At 41.0% G+C, this 22,637-nt stretch overlaps 1 protein-coding gene across 12 annotated transcripts in view; it reads right to left on the reverse strand.

The window, feature by feature from the left end:
• KCNJ16 (potassium voltage-gated channel subfamily J member 16) overlaps nucleotides 1–22,637 on the reverse strand; it is a 144,244-nt gene that overhangs the window by 48,072 nt on the left and 73,535 nt on the right. Inside the window, exons 1-3 of one of the 12 annotated variants that reach the window (XM_029211904.1) lie at nucleotides 5,820–5,863; nucleotides 3,977–4,035; nucleotides 3,131–3,235 (exon numbers count right to left, since the gene is read on the reverse strand). The exons of 7 other annotated variants lie outside the window; for them this stretch is intronic. The gene's annotated coding sequence lies outside the window, so the exon portion shown is untranslated. Of the gene's footprint in view, nucleotides 1–3,130; nucleotides 3,236–3,976; nucleotides 4,036–5,819; nucleotides 5,870–22,637 lie in introns of those variants that run through there. 4 more of the 12 variants (XM_029211909.1, XM_029211902.1, XM_029211905.1 and 1 more) reach the window with 4 other exon arrangements.

The following is a 22,637-nucleotide window of genomic DNA, read 5'->3' on the forward strand; positions in this document are numbered from 1 at the left end:
AGAATAACTGAATGCTTCTTTTTGAGTTAAAAGAATAAATCTTATGGAACATAATCTAAAGCCATGTAACCGTTTGAAGTCTTTAAAACTATACTCATATCTTACATAAAATCAGAACTTGGGGTGATACTTCTGGACATTGTTAAGGTAAAAATCACCTTCTTTATGTGGAACTGTTGGGTAAATCTATTTTGGGGCTGTTTCTTAGATGATTGACTTTTTTCAGTTTTCCTTTGCACCTGTGGACAGCTTCAGGTCTACTTCTGAAAGACAGTGGATGTGGAGCCAATGTAACTAGAAAACGTTTAAAAAGTAAAAGCCTCTTTAAAATGCTATACACATTGTGCATCGGAATCCTTGATTTTAGAGTAGAAAACCCTGGAGGGACAGGAAGAAAAAAAAAATCGATCCCATCTTTTTCACTGAAGAGCAGCCATAAGAAAAAATAAAGTCATCCACTGCTTATGTTTAAATAACTACAAAGTCCAGGGTGCGTATGGCCTAAAAATGATGAGAAAAAGAATTCTCCTCCAAGTCTGCTGAGGCTGGCCAGCTAAGAAAGCAGGATGCAAATGTCCCTGCAGAGGGATCCTCCAGTGCAATCATTACAGGGTGTAGACAAGCCATTCTTTCTTCCTGAAGCTGAGCTCTTGGGTCTAGAAACTGTAACCGAAAACAACCGATCTGAGTTTACTTCGACATTCATCGATGCTACATACTGAATGTTTGTATCCTCCCCAAATTCATCTATTGAAATCCTAACCTCCCAGTGTGATGGATTTAGGAGGTGGGGCCTTTGGAAGGTGATTAGGTCATGAGGGTGGAGCCCTCGGAGACCCCAGAGAGCTCTCTCGCCTCTTCTGCCACATGAGGACACACTGAGAAGACAGCCCTATATGAACCAGGAAATGGGTCTCACCAGATACCAAATGTTCCAGCGCCTCGATCTTAGACTTCCAGCCTCCAGAACTGTGAGAAATCAATGTCTGTGATTAAACCACCCATGCTATAGTATTTTTGCATAGCAGCCCTGATGGACTAAAACAATACACATCTCAGAAGGACTGTTTGTTTAGAGTCCTTTTACTCCCATGGTTTCCAACAAAGTGACCATTTGAAGATGCTAAGACCAGTGGGTGACTTGTTGGTCATTACTTGCTAAAATCTGAGAGAGGGGTACACCCTAATCAGAACAGAGGCATTTGGAGAAAGCCTTCTAATAGTGTTTCACCCAAGAAATCTACATTTGCTTTGTAGTTCCCTGTCTGTTGGCAACAGCTGGCATGAGTTTCTGTGTTGATGAGATTGGTGTGTTCCTTCCAAGTCTCATTTGGTTGAGTAGCAGGTCGTTAACCTCAGCACAGTCTTGGTGTTAAGATACCTTTGTATCTTTCCATTGGTCAAGCTGGGGGAGCCAGGTCTTCATTTACCCTCATTTCCCACTTCTGTTATTTTGTTTGTCACCATCACCTGCCTGCCATACACAATATTTTTCCTAACTATTCAAATCTATACCTACCCTGGTCTTTTCTAACATCTCAAAAAACCATCTCAGACATATTTAGCTTGCAGAATCCTCTCCATCTTGGAAAAAGATCCTGGCACAAGGATGACCTCATCCACTACTACTCTTCCCTCTGTAACTCTGCTTCAGCCACACTGGTCTCCTTGTGGTTTCTCGAATATGCCCAGCACGTCAGAGCTTTGCACTGGCTGTTCTATCTGCCTGAACTGCTCTGTTCCAAGGTATCCACCTTGCCCAATTCCTCACCACCTCCAGGACTTCGACCAAATTTCACCTACTTAGTGAAGCTCTCTCTGACCATCCTATTTAAACATGTAAACCTGTGTCAAGCAGCTTTGGCAATGGTCCCCAGTGATCCTTGCCTCCTGGGGTTCATACTTTTGTGAAATTCCCCCTCCTTGAGGGCCGGCTGGAACAAGTGACTCATTTCTAATCAACAGAATATGGCCAAACTGAGGGGATGTCACGTCCAAGATTAGGCTAGAGAAAGACTCTGCCCTCTGTCTTGCCTGTTTGCTCACTGGAGCTAATGGAAACCAGCTGCCATGTTGGGCGCTGTTTTATGGAGAGGCCCAAGTGGCAAGGAACTGAAGGAGGTCTCTAGCCAACAGCTAGTAGAGACTGAGCCCCCCATCCAACTGCCCCAGAAGAGCCAAACCCTGCCAAGTACCATGTGATTAAGCTTGGGAAAGAATCCTCCCCTGGGCGAGGCTTGAGATGCCTGCGGTCCCACTGGACTCTGTGTCTGCAGCCTGACAGACCCTGATCCAGAGAACCCAGATAAGCCTGGCTTCCTGACCAACACAAACTCGGAGGTAACAGATGTTTGTTGTTCTAAAATAACTCATGCAATCTTCTCACTCCTCCACCTCTCACACCTAATTTCTTCCCCTACTGTTTTCCTCCATAAAGACTTATCACCTTTGACATGCAATTTCTTTTACGTATTGATAGTCTCCGTCAACATCTACCAAAATACAAGGTTCATGAAGGCAGGGACTTTTGTCTTTTTCTTTTCATCAATACATTTTTGATGTCTAATTATTGCGTGGCACACAGTAGCCAATCAATAAATATGTTAAACAGATGAAGTGTTGTATCAACTCAATGACAAATTATCTGTTTTTCCTCCTTCACTAATGTTAAGTTCCCTAAGGAAAATGGTTTCATTGCAATAAATCATCTCCCACTGAACCCTCCTTCTTTAGGACTGTTTTATATTTAATAAATATTTGTTGAGAGGATCAATCAGTGAATAAATTAGAGAAAAGTGGATTTTTTCGCTAAGTGCAATAACAAATCAGGGAAATGACCAGATGACCCGTTAACTCCACGTTAGTGTCTTATAGAGGTCAAGGGCTTGAGACTATGGTGGCGGGGAAAAAAAAAAAAAAAAAAAAAAGAATCAGAATTCCAGAGTTTCTTTTTTCACAGACAAAATGTAGGTCATTGCCTTCTTAAGAACACTAACTTAGTTGTCTCCCATTATTCAAAACAATGGTACTAGCAGGAAAAACAACGAGCAAAATGTCCTCCATGCTGGAAGAACTGCTTTTATCCATGTGACATAAATGCCTAGGCAAGAAGAGCAGTGTCGGTCATCACCTTATAAAAAGAATCAGGGTAGATTCTTCAGGGTTAAGTCTTCCGCTACCATAGAGTGATGGAGCCGTGACGATAGGTATCCCATCGGTTTGTTGAAACCGGTATCTGTGGAGAAAACATCACTCATCGGTTCAAGAGAGAGGGTATTGGCCACCCGTCTGCGTTCTCAGCCACATCCTCAGACAAAGATCGTACGTGTGAGATCTTCTGGGGACATTTCCCTTTTGCTGTTTGTATCAAGCCTAATAGCTCTTAGCATCATAATGTTAGAAAAGGTAGGATATCATCTGGTAATGAGAAGCACGTGCGTTGTGGAATTCACACCAGACTGAGTTTGAAGCTTAGACCTGAAGAAGTTACGTGACTTTCCCAGAAAACACAGCCAGAAAGTGCAAAACCTAATCTTCGTCTATAAAATGAATATAATAGCTCCTTTCAAACTTGTAGTGAAGATCCAGTGAGTATCGTATTTAATCATCCAGAACATAGTAAGCACATAATGCTTATTTCCCCAAAAGCTACCACAGAAATATTTAGAGTCTATGTGATGCCTGAAATAACGATATTTTCTATCCACTATTCCTAAAGGTAGATTTGAGGCCACTTTTCCTAGAACAAGGAAGTAACTCAAGGATAAATTCATAGGGGACAAAAGCTAAACAGTTGGTTAAATGATGGGTTTTACAATTTCAAAAAAGAAATGATTCAACCAAATCCTTGGGTGGTCTTGGTTATAAATATTTATTCTAAATACCCTTTATATATCTGTTGTTTTTCCCAAAACTATACATTATGCTATTTTCTAACTTTCAACTCATTTATATCCAAGTCTTGACGTGGACTCACCATTCACATGCACAATGGAAGAAACAGATTTTCCAGTGTCCTTTAAAACTCTTGTTCTTCTGCAAATAAAAACGCACTTATTTAGGAAAATGCATTAGAATAGCATCGTGAGGGCCCCTTCCACTTCAGTCTTTTCTTCCAGTTTCAAATGTTGTCGTGGTCTTGTTTTGCGTGGGATTAATGCCTTGATTTTATCACAGTGCTCACGTTCTAAAAATAAACTTAAGCAGGAGTTACATTTATCAGTTACTCTGGTTCTCTCACTGTCTGTCTCTGTCTCTGTTTCTCTCTCTCTGCTGATTTGAATTGAATTGAACTCTGGACTCTGTTCACCTTTAAACTTATTTTTGGCTTAATTTCAGGAACTCTTAAATGGCATTCCACAAAACAGCTGTGGCTTAGGCATTTCGAGTCACTTTGTTGGTTAAAATCTGACTTAGAGAGTGGTTGGTCCACAGTTTCCAAAGTAAAGTGGCAAAGGTACATTAATATATTGTTTTCTTCTTAAGGGTCTGTCTCTTGTAGCTGTAAGGCTAGTGTTTAGCACAAATATCCAGTCTTATTTCCCTAATGACCTTTCAGTTCCTATGACTGTATAAGAGGATAATGCAAATGACCAAAATCCATCAGCTTTATAAGAAAAGTTCTGGTTTACCACCTATATCCAGCAACAAGGGAGACAATTTGATTTTTTTTTTAAGATTTTTAAAAAATTAATTAATTTATTTTCAGCTGCGTTGGGTCTTTGTTGCTGTGCACAGGCTTCCTCTAGTTGCACTGAGTGACGGCTACTCTTCATTGTGGTGTGCAGGCTTCTCATCGTGGTGGCTTCTCTTGTTGCGGAGCATGGGCTCTAGGCGCACGGGCTTCAGTAGTTGCGGCACGCGGGCTCAGTAGTTGTGGCGCACAGGCCTAGCTGCTCCGTGGCGTGTGGGGTCTTCCCGGACCAGGGCTCGAACCCATGTGCCCTGCACTGGCAGGCGGATTCTCAACCACTGTGCCACCAGGGAAGCCCGACAATTTGATTTTATATGTTAAAGAATTCATGGCGTCCAGAGAGCAAGAATTGATAAATCTATAATTTTCTGAATAGATACTCAAAGACAACAGTTCTAAGAGTTTAATGGACAAGAAAAAGGCCTTAGAGAAATTACAATGAACACAACAGGAGAAAATTCTCTACTTCGAATCTATGTTAAAATAAGTCTATATATGTCCGTCCCAATCTCCCAATTCATCCCACAGATACACTAGTATGTATAAAATAGATAACTAGTGAGAACCTGCTGCATAAAAATAAATTAAATTAAATCAATAAATAAGTCTAGAAAAATGGATGTTTTTATTTTCTCTCATATAAGTATATACAATTCTTAGAAAAAATTAACCTATTTTTCTTGAAGTTTTTTTAGGGGATGTTTAAACACACATTCCAAAGCTTGAAGCCATATATTCATAAATGTATGCATATCTACGGATGCCATGATTTGCTTTTGATAGAAGTTATAGAATACTCCATCTGGTATTAAATATGGGATAGAAGGAAGTCACTTTTAGATATCTACATGTACAGTGGCACATAAGATCTCTTCAGTCAACTCCCTCAAGACCAATTTGAAACTGTTTTTGACCAAAGTTTCAAAAGAACTCAAGGAATATGACACACAGACTCCTACTTAAAGCCCTTGCATAGGAAATTACATTCTCTTAACTGCATTTAATTCAACACTGATATTTACATCGCTGGATACAAAGCACTGCTGCTTCCTAATCAAAGAGGCCAGCTTGAGCAAAACACAGGCTGGATGACTTTGAATAATGACAGCAATAGAGCAATGCTTACCTGTGTTCACTCTCTCCATAGAGGATCTATGAGCTGGGTGCTCACAGCTGGGCAATGGTAAAAATGTTCTTTAGTTAATAATACAGGAAAGAAAAGCTCCAGGCACCAAGAACCTGGGTTAACCATTGACACTGGTTGGTTCCTACAGTTCCACCCTGGGAATCTACATAGGCAGCCCTTGGCATCTTATAAAGCAGGCAACGGCCGGTCAGCTGAGCCTGAGTTTATGGCTCCACCTCTGTAGAACAGGAGAAAGTACGGGGAGAAGGTCACCCAAGCACACCCGGACTCACTTTTCACTCGGGCTGGGATACAAAGGAGGAAGATTTCCCGGGCCAGGAATATGTTCAGCAATGCCTGTAAATGACTCAAATATTTACCAACAGGGTTATCGGGAGCTAAGTTTTCAGACTTGGTCTGAGCAATGCACAGAAGCCCTTCTCACCAGAGTTCTCTGTGTACCCCTTAGCAGGTCAGAGTTGAGACGGGATGCCAATGAAAACTGAGACAAGGCAACCAGAAACAGCTAAGCAGCCACTCACCCCTTTATTCAACATGCCTTTAATGATCATTTACCCCGTGCAGCGCAGTTCCAAAGAACCGGCATCCACACTTGAATAACCCTTGGTAAACAGAAGACAGACATGGAGGCTAAAGGTTTCCCCCCGCCCCACACACCAACCTCAAGAACCAGAGTTTAAGACAGAGATGATGAATAAACCACAGGCTGTTGTCCAGATCCAGAACGTACAATCTGACAGCTCCTCTGCCCCAGCAATTAGTCCTCAGGGATGAAACAAAACGTTGAGGTGCTTATGGGGTCAAGCTGGCCGGCCAGGAGTCACAAAATTGATTAATAAGTGAAGAGGTGGCAGAGTCTAGAGAAAGTTCGCAAACATGTGAAGGGCAGCCACAAGAAACTAAAGAAGTAACAACCCAAGCTCTTCAGAACCTGGGGCAGCTGTAACCAGGAGACTGCAAAAGGAGTTCTGTGCTGGCTGAGGAATTAGCATTCTTCTTTACTCTAAAGAGCACTGGTAGCACGGGGACCTGGGAGGGCCCATCTCGTCTGGTTCACCCTCCAAATCTAAGGGGCCATGTCTAGGTTCTGACCACAGTTGCTGTTTGGGGGTTGTTTGGTTTTGTTTGCATTTTTAAAAGCATGAACTCTTTATATTTTTTAACATCTTTACTGGAGTATAATTGCTTTACAATGTTGTGTTAGTTTCTGCTGTATAACAAAATGTGTCAGCTACACGTATACATATATCCCCATATCCCCTCCCTCTTGCAGCGCCCTCCCACCCCTCTAGGAGGTCACAAAGCACCGGAGCTGATCTCCCTGTGCTATGCGGCTGTAAAAGCACGAACACTTGAGGAAGCAACAGTGGATTTCAATGTTGGTGCTGTCACTTACTGGCTTTGTGACATTGGGAGCTGCTTAATCTCTCTGTATCCCAGTTTCGTCATGTGTAAAATGGGAATAATAATCATAACAACAGCAGCTCCTATTCAGGCTGATACTCAGTGTTCCAAACCTGTTAGCTATCAATCAGGTTTTGACATTCTCATAGGAGCACGTGACTTGCAACCTGTTACACAGTAACCGGTAGAAGAGTTTGAACCCTCCAAGGGACATAGCTTTTAAATCACCCATAAATGTCAGGGAAGCAGTGGACCCAGAGGTTAACTTTTCTGCCAAGAAATCTGAAGACTGGAGAAATGTCTACGTTTCCATACAGATCGAGGCCGCTTTCGTGTGGTGTGCGCATAATAAAGGCCGATGTGATTGCTTAGTGAGTATTATCAGTTACTCTGCTCCGTCCCCGGCTTCTGGAAAGCTAAGGTTCCTTTACCAGTGGCCCATCCAAAAGGACTTAAAAGAACATAACACACACATAATTCTCTCTACTCTGCAAGGACAATCTCAGGGAAGGTGGCTTTGTTTAGGTGAGTGTTCGGACTGATAGGAGAAGATGAGGCCGCTAAACACGGAATAAAAAAGACCAAAGAGAGGAGCAGAACAGGAGGAGAGATGGGGAAACTGGACAGCATCCCAAGTCCGAGTCAGATCATCACTGCTCATCACTGCGTGTCTCATTCCTTTGTCTGAAGTAAATTCCCAGAACACCAGACACACCCACACTCACATGTAAGTAGAAAAACACTTTCTAAAGCCAAATAAAATGATTCTCTGGACTGGCTTTTCTGTTGCATTCTATGCTTCCTAAATCTACCTTAACTGAAAATTCAATGTATTGACGTTCAGCTTCGGAGAACTGCAATCCCCCCGAAACACAGAGGGAAACTGAGGGAAACTGAAGAGGCCTGTTTTGTTTTAAGATTTGACAAATGACAAGATGAGGAAAGAATCCATTACTTGAATATAAGACCTTGGATACATGATCTCTTTTTCAATCATCTGTACGTCACTGCTGTCTGGTGATTTTAGTAGTGGTCTAAAAAGAAGACAGACTCTAAAAAGAAGATATACTATACCAATTCTATATACTATACAAAATTCTAGAGTCTAGAATTGAGGTATTACTATCCTAGATCAGTCATGGACAAAATGTTTTGTTTGTTTGGCCTTACTCCTGTTTTTGTAAGACCTGGGAACTAAGAATAGCTTTTACATTTTTAAATGGTGGGGGGGGGGAAATTAAAAGAGGAATAATATTTTGTGATATGAAATTTATATGAAATATAAACTTCAGTACCCATAAACAGTTTTATTAGAACACAGCCTCACTCCTTCATTCATTCACTTCTTGTCCATGGCTACATTCACCCTACAACAGTCGAATTCCATGACCCTCAGAGTCTCAACAGAGACCATGTGGCCCTCAAAATCTCCAGTATTTAGTTTCTGCCCACTTTACAGAGAAATGTTTGCAAATCCCTGAGCTAAGCTAAACTATGCAATTCCCTCTTCTCCAAAGACACTGATCCTCTTTTCTGATTAATGAATAACACAGGGTTAATTAACTCCAAGCCAACTGAATTTCTACAATTTAAAATCCTATCTTTTTGACATCCAACTCAGCAGTTGTGCTCCTTGGTATTTACCCAAAAGAGTTAAAAACCTACATCTACACAAAAACCTGTACACATATATTTATAGCAGTTTTATTCATAATTGTCAATACTTAGAAGGAACCAAGACATCCTTCAGCAGGTGAATAAACAGTGGTACATCCAGACAATGGAACATTAAGCGGTGCTAAAAGGAAACAAACTATCAAGCCATGAAAATATATGGAGAAACCTTAAATGCCTGTTACTAAGTGAAAGAAAGCAATCTGAAAAGCCTACAAAATGTGTGATTCCAACCATATGACCTTCTGAAAAAGCGAAAATTATGGAGGTAGTAAAAAGATCAGGGGTTGGTGAGGGTAGAGGAGGGGAGAGATGAATAGGCAGGGCACAGAGGGTTTTCAGAGCAGTGAAAACACCCTGTATGATATTACAGTGATGGATATATATCATCATACAACTGTCTGGATCCACAGAATGTACAACACCAAGGTAAACCCTAAAGTATACTATGGTGATTCCTTGGGTAGTTACGAAATGTCAATGGAAGTTCATCCTTAGTAAAAAACAAACAAAAATGTACCCTTCTGGTGAGTGATGTTGGTAGTGGTAGAGGCTAAGCCTATGTAGCAGGAGAGGGTATACAGGAAATCTCTCTGCCTCCCCTCAATGTGACTGTAAACCTAAAACTGCTCTAAAAAATAGTCTTTAAAAAAATTCTATCTTTCCTTCAAGGTTCCTTTTACTAACTCCTTCCTTGCCTACTATAAATATCAATTCACAGTTTATTTAAAAAATAGTTTTTAAAAAGAATAAACTTTTTAAAGGCACTCTCCCTTCCAGTCTATATGTCATGGTGTTTTGGTTGCACGTGTCTTTTCCTTCACCAAATTTTCACTTCTAGTGGGTAAGGATTGGCTGGATCTTATCCATCACCAAATCCAACAAAGTGTCTAGCAGAAAACAGCAACACAATAGATACTAAGGAATTAGTGCTTTTTTTAAGTAAGCAAGCATATACCATATTCGGAGACCAGAGACTTATTGACATGGACTGATTTTACTCTCCTTGACCCTTTTCTTCGGTTCTCTGTCTCAACCAGCTTCCCTACAATCCCTTGTCCATTTCCACCTCTCCGAAGGCCCGAGACCCTTTTGCTGCCCTTCTGCTCCACCCAACATCATAATCGCTGGGTTGTGCCTGAGTTTTTTTCTCTCTTTATCATCCCATCTCTCACAATTTTCCTTCCTGGTGTCTCATTTCCACAGGAAGGACTGTGTTTTACCATGTTCCAAGCCCTTCAGAATATACACAATAAGAGGCAAAGGGGAAAAAAAGTTAACTTGAGGGCTTCCCTGGTGGCGCAGTGGTTGAGAATCTGCCTGCCAATGCAGGGGACACGGGTTCGAGCCCTGGTCTGGGAGGATCCCACATGCCGCGGAGCAACTAGGCCCGTGAGCCACAACTACTGAGCCTGCGCGTCTGGAACCTGTGCTCCGCAACAAGAGAGGCTGCGATAGTGAGAGGCCCCCGCTTGCCGCAACTAGAGAAAGCCCTCGCACAGAAATGAAGACGCAAACACAGCCGAAAAAAAAAAAAGTTAACTTGAATTTGCTTCCTCAAGGAGAAATCCAGTTCAGCATTGTCATAAGCAGATGCACAGTATTCCAGCAAAAGATTTAAATACAAATGATGCAATTTACTGTATCATTCAAAAGAGCTTGATACACTGAATGAATCACGCTAATAGGATAAGAGCTGCGTTATCCTTCCCAGAGCAGGGAAAAAACTGGGAGAATACCTTCGAGAATCTCTCTTGGATATTCAAGTTATGTATGTTAATTGTAGATACTATTAATAAAAGTGCAAAGGAGGCAATAAAATTAATCACCAGCCTCAATTTCCTTTGGAAAAGTTATTTCCAGTCTTTTTTCCTTTTGTTTTAAGAAAAAAGTTGAGATTCAATTATATTCACAATTTTGAATCTTGCTTTTTAAACTTTGTCAAGGAGCTCTTGGCTTAACGCAAAAGAACGCATTCGTCGCCATGGAATTTCCGACATCCAGGAGAAGCAGATCCTTCGGAGCATGTGCTGGCTTCCTTGCACTCGCCAGTCATGCCCGCATTTACTGATAGGATTTACTCTTGAGTTGTGCGCATTAACTGAAACTGTGCCCTGAGAGAGCTCTGTAAACTGTCCAGCATGCCATGTGAAGGTGTGCCCAAACACGGTGTAAATCCTATTTCTCTGGATGAAGTGCTTATACACTGAGAAGCGGTCACTCTCCTCAAGGAAGCCTTATGGGAATGGGAATTGCATCAAAGGTGGTTCATCGGATTTCAAAGGATGCCCTTATTTTAAAGACTATTTTTCTTTTATGAACTCTTTCTTTGCCTCTCCAAGGGAAGCCGGTGAGACAATAACCTGAATACTTCAAGCCCCAACCCCCTAACTAACTTCATTACCACGTGGATTATTTCATTAGGACATATGTGAGGGAGATTCATTTACCTACATAATGTCCTCAGTTCGTCTTCAGTGTTCATATGGCAGCAAAACCCTCCCTCCCCTCCTTATGCCCCTCTTGTACACTTTCAAACTGCAGGGATGGATTGTAGAAAGGAAGGTCCTCATTACTTCCTTCTCTCCCAAGACATTTTTTTTTTCTAATGCTTTCCTCCCCCCACCCCCCAATAAGAATTAAAAGTGATATTTCTTTTGACAGCTGGTAACTAATCCCACCTTAGCAGGAAAGAGAACAGGAAGCCAGCAAAGGAATTTTCCATTCCTATGTCTCTTTTAATTTTTTTCCACATCAGGTACTTTTCAAAATCTAGACATTTCCCGTGAGTCTGTCTATCTTCTTGTTTTGTCTACTGGAGTCACATGTTCTTAACTTCTGTGCCGGCTGCGGAGAAGCCTGACGGAGCTGATGTTTGTCTTCGGAGGGGGTAGAACTTGAGAACCTTTGAATCTCCAGAGGGAATATAACTGAAACGCGATGCCTTTGCTTATACAAACAGGATTTTTCCTGTTGTAAAGTTCACACAGCTAGTCCCACAAACCACAAATCAAAATGCCTCATGTTGTGAAGAGAACTACAAAAGACTTTTTTTTAAATAAATTTATTTTATTTATTTACTTATGTATTTTTGGCTGCACTGGGTCTTCGTTGCTGCGCGCAGGCTTTCTCTGGTTGTGCCGAGCGGGAGCTACTCTTCTTTGATGTGCATGGGCTTCTCACTGCGGTGGCTTCTCTTGCTGCGGAGCTCGGGCTCTAGGCACATGGGCTTCAGTAGTTGTGGCACGCCAGCTCAGTAGTTGTGGCTCGCGGGCTCAGTAGTTGTGGCTCGTGGGCTCAGTAGTTGTGGCTCGCGGGCTGTAGAGCGCAGGCTCAGTAGTTACAGCTCATGGGCTTCGTTGCTCTGCAGCATGTGGGATCTTCCCAGACCAGGGCTCGAACCCGTGTCCCCTGCACTGGCAGGCGGATTCTTAACCACTGCACCACCAGGGAAGCCCTACAACTGACTCTTGAAGTAAGTTTCTGCTCACCCATCTTTTACCTGCCAGACTGCCTTCCTTGATTCCTTCCTTCCTTTCTCCTCCTCCCTCCTTCCTTTCCTCCATTTCCTCCTTTTTTTAAAAAAAAAAAAAAAACTAATGGATTCTGTGTATTCTGCTATGTTCCAAGTTTTCCAGAGAGTATATGATAAGAAGTGGGGGAAAAAGTAAAGAATAATCAACTTGAATTTGTTTCCTCAAGGAACATCCATTTGAGCCTTTTTATAACCTAAGGCATAATATTTCAATAAATGATTTTTTTAAACGGTGAAATTAAAATTTCCTGAAGGTGGTGATTTATACAAAATGGGAATATAATGCATCTATGTCAGTGGGTGTCATTTCAAATGAAATAATTTAATGAAGATGATGTCTACTACAGCCTGTTGGATTCTGTATAATTAAAAGCATTGCTCTAAAACTGAAGATGACTTTTTTTTCTTAAATTTTCCAACTGTATATTTTTACTGTGGCAATAATCATTAGAATCTAAATAAAAGTAACAAGAAACACTTATTGAGTGGATACTAGTCACACGTACCCTTTTAGACACTTTTCATGTATTATGTCATTTATTTTTCTCATTTAACCAATGGGGAAACTGAGGTAGACACAGGCATCTTATGTTACCTGCTCAAGGCCTCAAATCTCACAAACGAAGACCCCAGGATATGAACCCAGGCAGTCTTGCTACAGAACCAAAGCTGTGAACCACTTGTTTTTGCCTCAGTATTGGCTGAGCAAATCTTTCCTTGGTCTAACAAATATTGATTAGATACCAGTAAGTTGCCCCAGACACAATTTCATCAGCCCCCAAAGGAAAGCAAAACAATTTCAAATTATGACAACTACAGAGCAATGTTTGCATCTCTAGTTCCAAATAATACCAGCTAGTGAGAGAGCTTGATACAACTAAATCATAATGAAAATCTCAAAATCTGAAGTTTAGATTATGTCTCTTTTTTGACAGATTTAAAGCTCAATGTAGAGCAAATATATCAGGTAAATTTATTTCTTGGTGTAATTTTCTGTGGGACTACTTAGTATGTGTTGAAGGTGTTTGTTCAACTCAGAATGATGCCCATTTTTTAGAACCCTCACGACCCTCCCTCACATATTCAAAGCTCCATGGGGTCTCTGTCTGATTTCTAGACTTTCCCATGGATCTGATGTGAAGACCACCACCGTGTTCTTCCAGGTCATTTCAGGCCCAGACTGCATTTCATTCCTGTTTCACGTTATACATCTTATTCCTGTTACAAACTCCTCTGCCTGTTTTATTTATTTACTTGTTTAAATAAACTCAAGTCCCTTGGACTTTTGGATCGCTCACCCAGCAAAAAATGAACACCACTAAATTACAGCAATTCTGAATTTTTTCACTTAATCTTATATCTGTTATACAGTAAAGCAGATACATAATTAGAAGTTTTACGTTTTTCTAGAAGAGACAGAAAAGCAGCGAAGGATGGAGAGTAAGAGAGGGGAGGAAAAAGGATTAGGCAGAGGGGAAGGAGGAAAGGATCCTCATCTTTTATAAAATTTAGTCATATATGTATATAATTTTGGAATTTGATTTAACACACATTGAGCACCTATATATTCCAGGAGATGTGCTAAACACTACAGTTAAAAACTTGAATAAGATATGGTCCCCCGCCTAGTATCAGGGAATTATTAGTGCAGTAGGACAATACAGTAAGTATACTTTTAAAAAAAACTGCTGAATTTTAGGTGATGCGAATGCTTAAAAAAGCACAAACCAATTGTTATGGAAGCAAAGTAAAGATAAACCCACCCACCGGTGGAGATCAGCAAAAGTTGCATGCAAGTCGTGATTTCACAATGAACCAATGAACTTTCAAGAGGTAGAGAAGGTTATGAATGTATTGCGAACCTAAATGAAAGCATGCAAAAAGTCAGAAGAGAGAAACTATTGGGGAGACAGGAATGTTGCAGGTGGACTGTGGTTTGGGGGCACCTGTTAAGAAAACAAAGATTGAAGAAAGGGATCGGGAGCAGGTCCTAGAAGAACTTCATCATCAGATGAGGACATTGTGGCTCACGGGCTCTAGAACACAGGCTCAGTAGTTGTGGCACATGGACTTTGTTGCTCCCTGGCATGTGGGATCTTCCCGGACCAGAGCTCGAACCCGTGTCCCCTGCATTGGCAGGCGGATTCTTAACCACTGCACCACCAGGGAAGCCCCTATTCTGCTGTTTAAAGACAAACTACACCTCGAAGTTTTTTTCTGCAGTAAATTGACTAACTATATTTATAATGCCCAGTTGTTTCAATACCTTATAAACCACAATCCAGCTTATAAAGCAACAAACATATTTCCCATTTCTACTCTCTGCTTTGATTTATGCATAAGGGCAAAGAACGAAGAAGCCAAAATTTAGCAGAAGTGTGTAGACAAACCTCGGCATACAATTATTCTAAGAAATTTATTTTGCATTAATGATTTCTCTTACCCTGATCTATGCATTTCAAAAAGATTGCTAAGTACAAGTACATTCTCTCTCTCTCTCACATACACACACACACACACACACACACACACACACACACAAACAGCTGAATATTTAATACTATGTAAACAAGATACCTGGATGATAGATTGCTTATTTCTAATAAAGGTATTTGAACGATTATATCTAATGGGTTATATATATCTCATCGCAATTCTTAACCCACTACCATTTTTTCTTTTTTAAAAATAAATAATATAATGAATTAGATGTGCAAAAAGTTCACTCTAAGCGTGATATTGTGATTTATACAGTAAGACCTCTTCCTGGCCCAGAGCTCCTAAAACCCCTGGAATTTCCTGTGATAAGGACAATAAAGGTGTCTTCTGTTATGCTAATGCACTAACGTTTGGAAAGCCCACAGGTAACCTGAGGGGTGAGGGCTGGTTGCCCCGGGGAACCAACTTGGTGATTAGAAGGTTGGAATACCAGTCCCACCCCCTTTAACCCCTGGGGAGGGAAGAGGGGCCAGAGGTCGAATCAATCACCACTGGCCAATGATTTAATCAACCGTGACCTTGTAATGAAGCTTCCATAGGGATCCAAAAGGATGGGGTTCAGAGAGCTTCCCAGTTGGTGAACCTGTGCAGCAGGTTCAGCTGACCTGGAGGGGGCATGGCAACTTCACACCTTTTCCCCACACCTCTCTTCCATCTGGTTGTTCCTAAGTTACATCCTTTTCTAATAAATGGGTGATGTAGTAAGTCATGTTTCTGAGTTCTGTGAGCCACTGTAAAAAATCAATCGAACCCAAGGAGAAGGTCATGGGAATCTCTGATAGCGAAATGGCCAGAAGGACAGGTTATAACCTGGACCTGCAGCTGACATTCTGAGTTGGAGGGGGTTGTTGGAACATCCAATTTGGAGACAGCTGGCAGTCAGTTGACACCCTGGGCTTACAACTGGTGTCTGAAGAGCGAGAGGGGGCAGTCCTGTAGGACTGAACCTGTAGAATCTGATGCTATCTCTGGATACATCATTTCAGAACTGAGGTGAATGATGGGACATCCAACTGGTGTCTGGAGACACCCCTTGCCCCTTATTGGTGGGTAAAACTGTCCCCTACAGTGTTGGAATCGGGTCCTGAAACCCAAAAGACTATGGCATAGTCTAAAACTGTAATAAAATAAGGTAAAATAATACCTTCAAAGATATTTAATAATATTTAAATAAGTAAATACAATGTATTCATTTCAATAATTTATAAATCACAGAGAGGTTTTTTTTTTACAGTAAATTTAGCTGAAATTAAAGCAAAGCTGTAATTATATTCTTTATCCACAAAGTATTTCAATAGGTTCAGTGTTCGAGATCATTATATTTCCTAACAATGAATTTAGAATGGGGTTTAAAAATCCATCTTCCCGTCTTATGCAAACTGAATCTCTAGGGAGGGGGGGTTAGTAGAAGGAAGAAGTGTCACCGTGTGTGTGTACGTGTGTGTACGTGTGTGTACATGTGTGTACGTGTGTATACATGTGTGTGTACGTGTGTGTGTGTTGGCTTTAGTTGAAAAGCTAAGAAACTAATGAAAACACACTTCTGCTGGTTACAGGAATAGAATGTTCTGTGTTTTTTCTGGGGGGGGCTGATTATTTTACAATTAATTTTTGTTGGAGCACAGTTGACTTACAACGTTGTGTTAGCTTCTGCTGTACAGCAAATTGAATCAGCCATTATCCACTCTTTTTTAGATTCTTTTCCCATATAGGTCATTACAGAGTATTGAGTAAAGTTCCCTTTGCTGTACAGTAGGTCCTTATTAGTTACCTATTTTATATACAGTAGTGTGTATATGTCAACCCCAATCTCCCAATTTATCCCTCCCCACCTCTTTGCCCCCTTGGTAACCAAATTTGTTTTCTACCTCTGTGACTCTATTTCTGTTGTGTAAATAGGTCCACTTGGGGAATAGAATGTTCTTGAGCCAGTGACATGGCTGGGCTCTCCAGAAAGTGGGAAATAAGAATGGTAACACCCCACTTCCGATTCCTAAGCCTGTTATTTGTCTTCACCCCCCCACAGAGCAGAAAGGCATGCGTTGTTCTAGCAGGACAGAGTAGGCAAGATCGGACTTCTCCCGCCCCCTGAACCGATTTTCACAAAACAGAAGCCAGTGAAAGAAAACACAGGGCTCCCCAAATGCATATTGAAAAGTCATCCACTTTTCACTCATTGGATAGCAACACTTAATGACCTGGGTCACCCCACTTGGCTTTCCTATGGCCTTAATGAAAAGGCCAGTTCATTCCACTTGGAAATCGGTGAGATGAATTGTAATGAAAAGCCACAATTCTTTGCCAGGATTCAGCAAAGGCCATGAATAGGCCAGCTTAAAAGTTGAATTTCTTGTTTTCCTTCCTGTGTGGCTCTCTTTGAAAAGGCAAGAAAAGGGTCCATTTGGCCTCTGGAAAACCCATCTCAGAGTATGAGGCACTGCCAACTGGTTAGGTTCATCCTAGGTCAATGGAACCATGGGGGCATCAGGAATCACATGGCCAGGGGACTAATTCAAAATTGAAGACAAAGCACTAACATGTTTAGATTTTCGTGCTTATAGAGTGAGGGTCCTGAACAGGTCCTATTTCATAGGAAACAGCACCTCCAGGGCAGAGGGTCCTAGTGCATTTCAGTGCTGGTGCTTCACATGCCCATCACCCATGAGTTGTCCTCTGTGGTGTAGCAATTAGTTCTGCTACAACACGATATAAGTGTCCTTGAAAATCACCATAATCTGCAAAAAACCAAACCAAAACAATAAAACTAGGACTTATTGGGGAAACTAGGGTTGGGGTACAATACTCAAAAATTCTATCACCAATACATTAAAAAATAAAAGACAGGACCCTGATTAAAACAGAGGCAGTGTTTTATATATGGTTAAGGAATGCAAAAATGCTACAATAAATATAGCACTTTACCTTGGGAAAGACCTGAGGTTTGCTTGTGGAAGTGGGGATCTGAAGAAAGGTTTCAGCTTGTGAGTTATTGGGAAGTGGTGGAAGGAGCGTTCTCTAAAATCTCACGGAAAGCTGTACCACCAGGTGTAGGTAGATGAGCTCATAAGACATTGGGTGAACTGAGATGGCTGGATGAGAGAGAGAGAGAGAGAGAGAGCGCGTGCGTGCGCGCGTGCTCACGTCTTCTTATGCAGCTCCGTTGAATTTGATGCAGTTTTTCTCATTCACCTAGTGTTTCTTGAGAATGAAATCACATACAGGGAAACAGGAAGCTTGCTCAAAAGGCATGTTATACTCAAGCAAACAGGTTACGTCCAAACTGCTCCTTAGTATAGCAAGTACACTGGAACTAACTTGCATGTTTAAAACAAGTATTATAGCAGAACTGACTGTATCTTCTCAGGTTACATTTATTTAATACCCAACAGTCAAATGAAGAGTTAAACTTTTTCTTAACTCTGTGAAGACTTCCAAATAACTGCTTGGGCTTGTGCTGATGTATTAAATCCTTCTGCCTCTGTGTTTTTTCCCTGTCCCCAATAATATCATTTATCTCTGTGTTTTTTTCCCTGTCCCCAATAATATCATTTATCTCTGTGTTTTTTTCCCTGTCCCCAATAATATCATTTATCTCCTCATACAACAGGACCATAAATATGGTAAAGTCAAGATTGTTCAAGAGCTTTTACTCTTCTTACATGATGGAGTGCCTTGTTGATTAGATTACGTTATCCCTCCTGCTCACCTTCCATTTTTTAATCCCGGCTCTGTTTCTTAACTCTTCTGTTTGTTTCAGATCTTAATCAAAGTGCTCTATAGCATACTGTATAAAGCATCGCTACCGTTACACTCTGAAAGTGTATCCAGCGATTTCATACCCTTGAAATGTTATTTTCTTGTTTCATTTGAAGTTGGATTCTGTTGTTATTGTGGGTGTTTTGCCAATTCTGTGACATAGCTTACTTACATAAAATATCCAAAGCAATGTTTTTCAATATATATCTCATCTGTTTTTTCAACAAGGTACAGATCTGAGAATCTTCTCTGTCTAGGAATCTTATACTTTAGAGAGGATTTTACAATGACCCAATGTAAATATAAAATAACAGGAACACCCACACCATGTTGGGTCTCTTTTTCATCATGTTTTTAATGCTAATCCCAGAAAACAGCCTATAAAGTACGCACACGCATGTGTAAGGGGCAAATCTGGCTGTGAACATCCCTCCTACGATTTCTGAAGAATTGGCTAAGACAATCAGTACCAAAGATCACTTTCAAAACTTCCTGTGCCCCTGAGAATATTTTGTGTAATAATATGCATTAGTTTTATAGCCACTTAGGAAAACCTCTTTTAGGTCAAACCAGAAAGAGAGAGACAAGATTAAAACAAGAGGAAAATCCCATCACCTCTATAGAAGAATCAACTGAATGCAGACTTCTGGAAATAGAAGAAAGCTGCGTTTGGAAAGCTTAGTGAAAGTCTCAATGTCTTGATATTTTATCCCAAAGCCTGCTAACAGAAAGCTGTGCCATCCCGGGACAGAGGCCATGTATTGGTCCGGACAGGATGATAGATGGACCGCAGGGAAAGAGCCAGGTCTAGGATCACAATTAACAAAACAAAACAGAACAGAGGAAACAGATCCTCAACGCTAATAAACTTGCTAAGCAAGATTTCTTTGCCATTGAAAAAAAGAAAAGAGAATTTTTAAAAAACTTCTTCATATTTAGGGAAATATGTTTCTTAATTCTCTCGAAAATAAATAAGTAAATATTTACCAATCGGTCAATCCCAGGCCCTTCCTGGGGAGCTTTCCTTGAATCACCAAATGAGGATATCATGTGAGAACAATATTTGCTTTCTAGAGTTAAAAGGAAATCAGCAGATGTTTCGTACGGGGAACATGATTTCATCGAAGGTATTAAACCCTTTTGCCTATATTTCTTTGAAGACAAATGTTTCCATTTCCTTTATGGAGCCAACATATTCAGCTTTCTCAGAGTTGCACGGTACAATTCTTCCATAAATCATAGATGACTGTGAGTCACTTTTTTTTCCCCCTAGAGATGGGAGATTACCAAGTGTGAAGCTTGAATGTTGTCTAACTGTCCCAGCTCTCCCAGCATTGCCCACTAGATTTCTAAGTTTTAAGCAAAGAAGGGAAACGTGTTAAAAAAAAATCAGATTCTTTTAAAAGTGGGAACTCATATTTCCAATGCCCTACCCTCATTGGGTTACTGTTGTCATTCTACATGGGAGATTTCTCTCATATGACTTCAATTCTCAGCATAACCAGGCTATTAGAATGCAGCACCATGCCCTGCCTATAATAGTGCCTCGCGTGATTTATTTAAAAAAAGAGAGAGAAAGTGAGAGGAGAGAGAGAGCTACAGATGAATGAATCATAGGGATTCAAGGCAGAGATTGAGTCGTGCAGTGTATTTGACTGGGCAGTGCTGTCTCAAGTTCACCATTTGGTTCAGTTCAGGTCTCAGTAACTGGAGGAGAGCAGAGAATAGTAATCAATCGAAAATGCTCCTGTCTGATCAGCTCTAAGCTTGTGACAGGTGATGTGCTGTAAAGGTCCTAGGCGGAGAGAGCGGGTAAAAAATGAGAAGCATCCAGAGGTGGGAACAGCCAGTTGAAATCCCCAAGTGTAAGTTATTTGAGTATAAAGGAAAAAGAAAAAGAAATAGCATCCCACTGTTGACAGTGCACATGGCCAGTTCTCCTCATTTCTACCTCAGGAGATTTTTATGTGTTTGTTTGTTTAACTGGACGTGCATGCTGTCGTGAATTGCTAATTCCACCTCTCACACTCAGGTACCAATACTTATGGGCTCTGCCTGCCACGGATGCTGTGATCTTGAATGACTTGCTTGTTGCCACCACCTGACATCTGCTGTTGTTCCACCACCTGGCTGGTCTCCTGGTACTTTAACACGTGTCCAGACAGAGTGCGGACTTTCTATTCTTTCTTGGTTACCATACTCTGGGTTCATGCCTCCCTTTGCAATAGGCTGGTCTCCCAGCCATGCTAATTCCGTACTGCAAGCCCAGTCCATCACCGGTTTTCTGCACGTCCATTTGGACCTACCAAAGGGAAATCCCAGTGTCACTGTGGGACGCAGCTTTGGTGCCTGACGCACAGCCTGCACTTTAAATATATCAGTAAAACATTGTATTGATGAACTGACTTGGCAAAATCCAACTGTTGAGTCATCTAAACATGCAGATGTAGCCTGTGCTGTGACAAGGACCAAACTCCAGGCACTGTGATATACAGGAAGCAAACTGCTACTACTGCTCTCAGATTAGTCAGGGATGGACAAGAGCTTCTACTAATAACCATTTCCCTGGCTCGCCTCCGTGAAGAAGAAAGTGCATAGAGGGACCCAGGCATTTCATCTCTGGGGGACATGATTATGACACGTGTTATGATTCATTCTGCTTGATACATGGACTGAGCTTTCCCATCATGCAGTCAGATGCCCTAGGAAAACATTTAACCATATCACACACACACACACACACACACACACACACACACACACACACAGTTATTTTTTGGTAAAATACAAAAATATAACTGTTGGGGAAGTGATTTCTGAAATAGCATAAAAGGTACATTCTGGATCATTTTATTAAATTTCATCAACGAACGTCTGTGCTTTAAGAGGGCATCCATATGAGATGGTAGGAACTAAACTGGTGTGGAAAATAGCAGGTGTGTATTAAATTAAATACAATTGAAATGTAAAATGTTGATGAGAAGACACACTTCGACTGCATATTTTGAGAAACGCTGGTCTTAAAATTGAGAGCTCCAGCTTGCGGTCCCAACTTTGCCACTTACTAACCTGTGACCTTGAGCTGTCATTTAACTTTCCTTCCTCTCAGTTTTTCATCTTTAAAATTAAGACAGCTAAAGTCAAGCCTAACATCCCTTCCAGCCTAGAAATTCCATAATCCCTGGATCAGTCTTTGCTACGTTCTGGTAATTTGTTTGTAATTTATTATTCTATGAGATTAAGCTGGGAGTTTAGTCCCCTCCTTCTCTCTTGCTCTCTTTTCAACATACAACCCAATTGTCGTATGGTTTTTAATGTAATGGATTTGAATAAAACAAGTCAAATTATTTCACCTGAAAGGTGTAACATGTGGTTCTGATATTCAGTAGTATTGCTGACCTGTGACATGCCAATCAATCCTGTCTCTGAAAACAGAGTTATAAATCTATACACTGTAATTCAGGCATGGAATTTTTCTCTGCAGCAAATAATATGGTCTCTTAATGCAGTGAGTTAGATATGATTTGGGTTTGAGTACAAATGGTTTTAAGTAGAGAATAATCTACCCAGGGACCTGTTCCCTTAGTTTGTCCCAACTTGGGATGGGATGATGAGCGATGGAAGAAGCAGAATTCTGTCAGAGAAACACATCCATTCTGGCACCCGGATCCTGGATACTTTTGTTCCTGACCATTTACTACTTGTTGGGTTGGTCAGTGGGCAAAGGAAAGTTGTTCCAAAACAACCAGATGGAAAATCATAAGCTCAGTGAAACCCGAGAATTTCTGAAGAAGTGCCACAGGCAGCAAGGTGATGGAGCCAACAGCAGGCTGAAATTCCCCAAGTGACAAAAGTGTCATCTATGTGCTACAGGGGGGTTAAAAAATACGTAATATTAATTGTCATCCAACCAACTTCCAAAAGGCAGT

The sequence above is a fragment of the Monodon monoceros genome, unplaced genomic scaffold (genome assembly GCF_005190385.1).
Source record: "Monodon monoceros isolate NGI ecotype Baffin Bay Population unplaced genomic scaffold, NGI_Narwhal_1 Super_Scaffold_9, whole genome shotgun sequence".
Taxonomy (NCBI): domain Eukaryota; kingdom Metazoa; phylum Chordata; class Mammalia; order Artiodactyla; family Monodontidae; genus Monodon; species Monodon monoceros.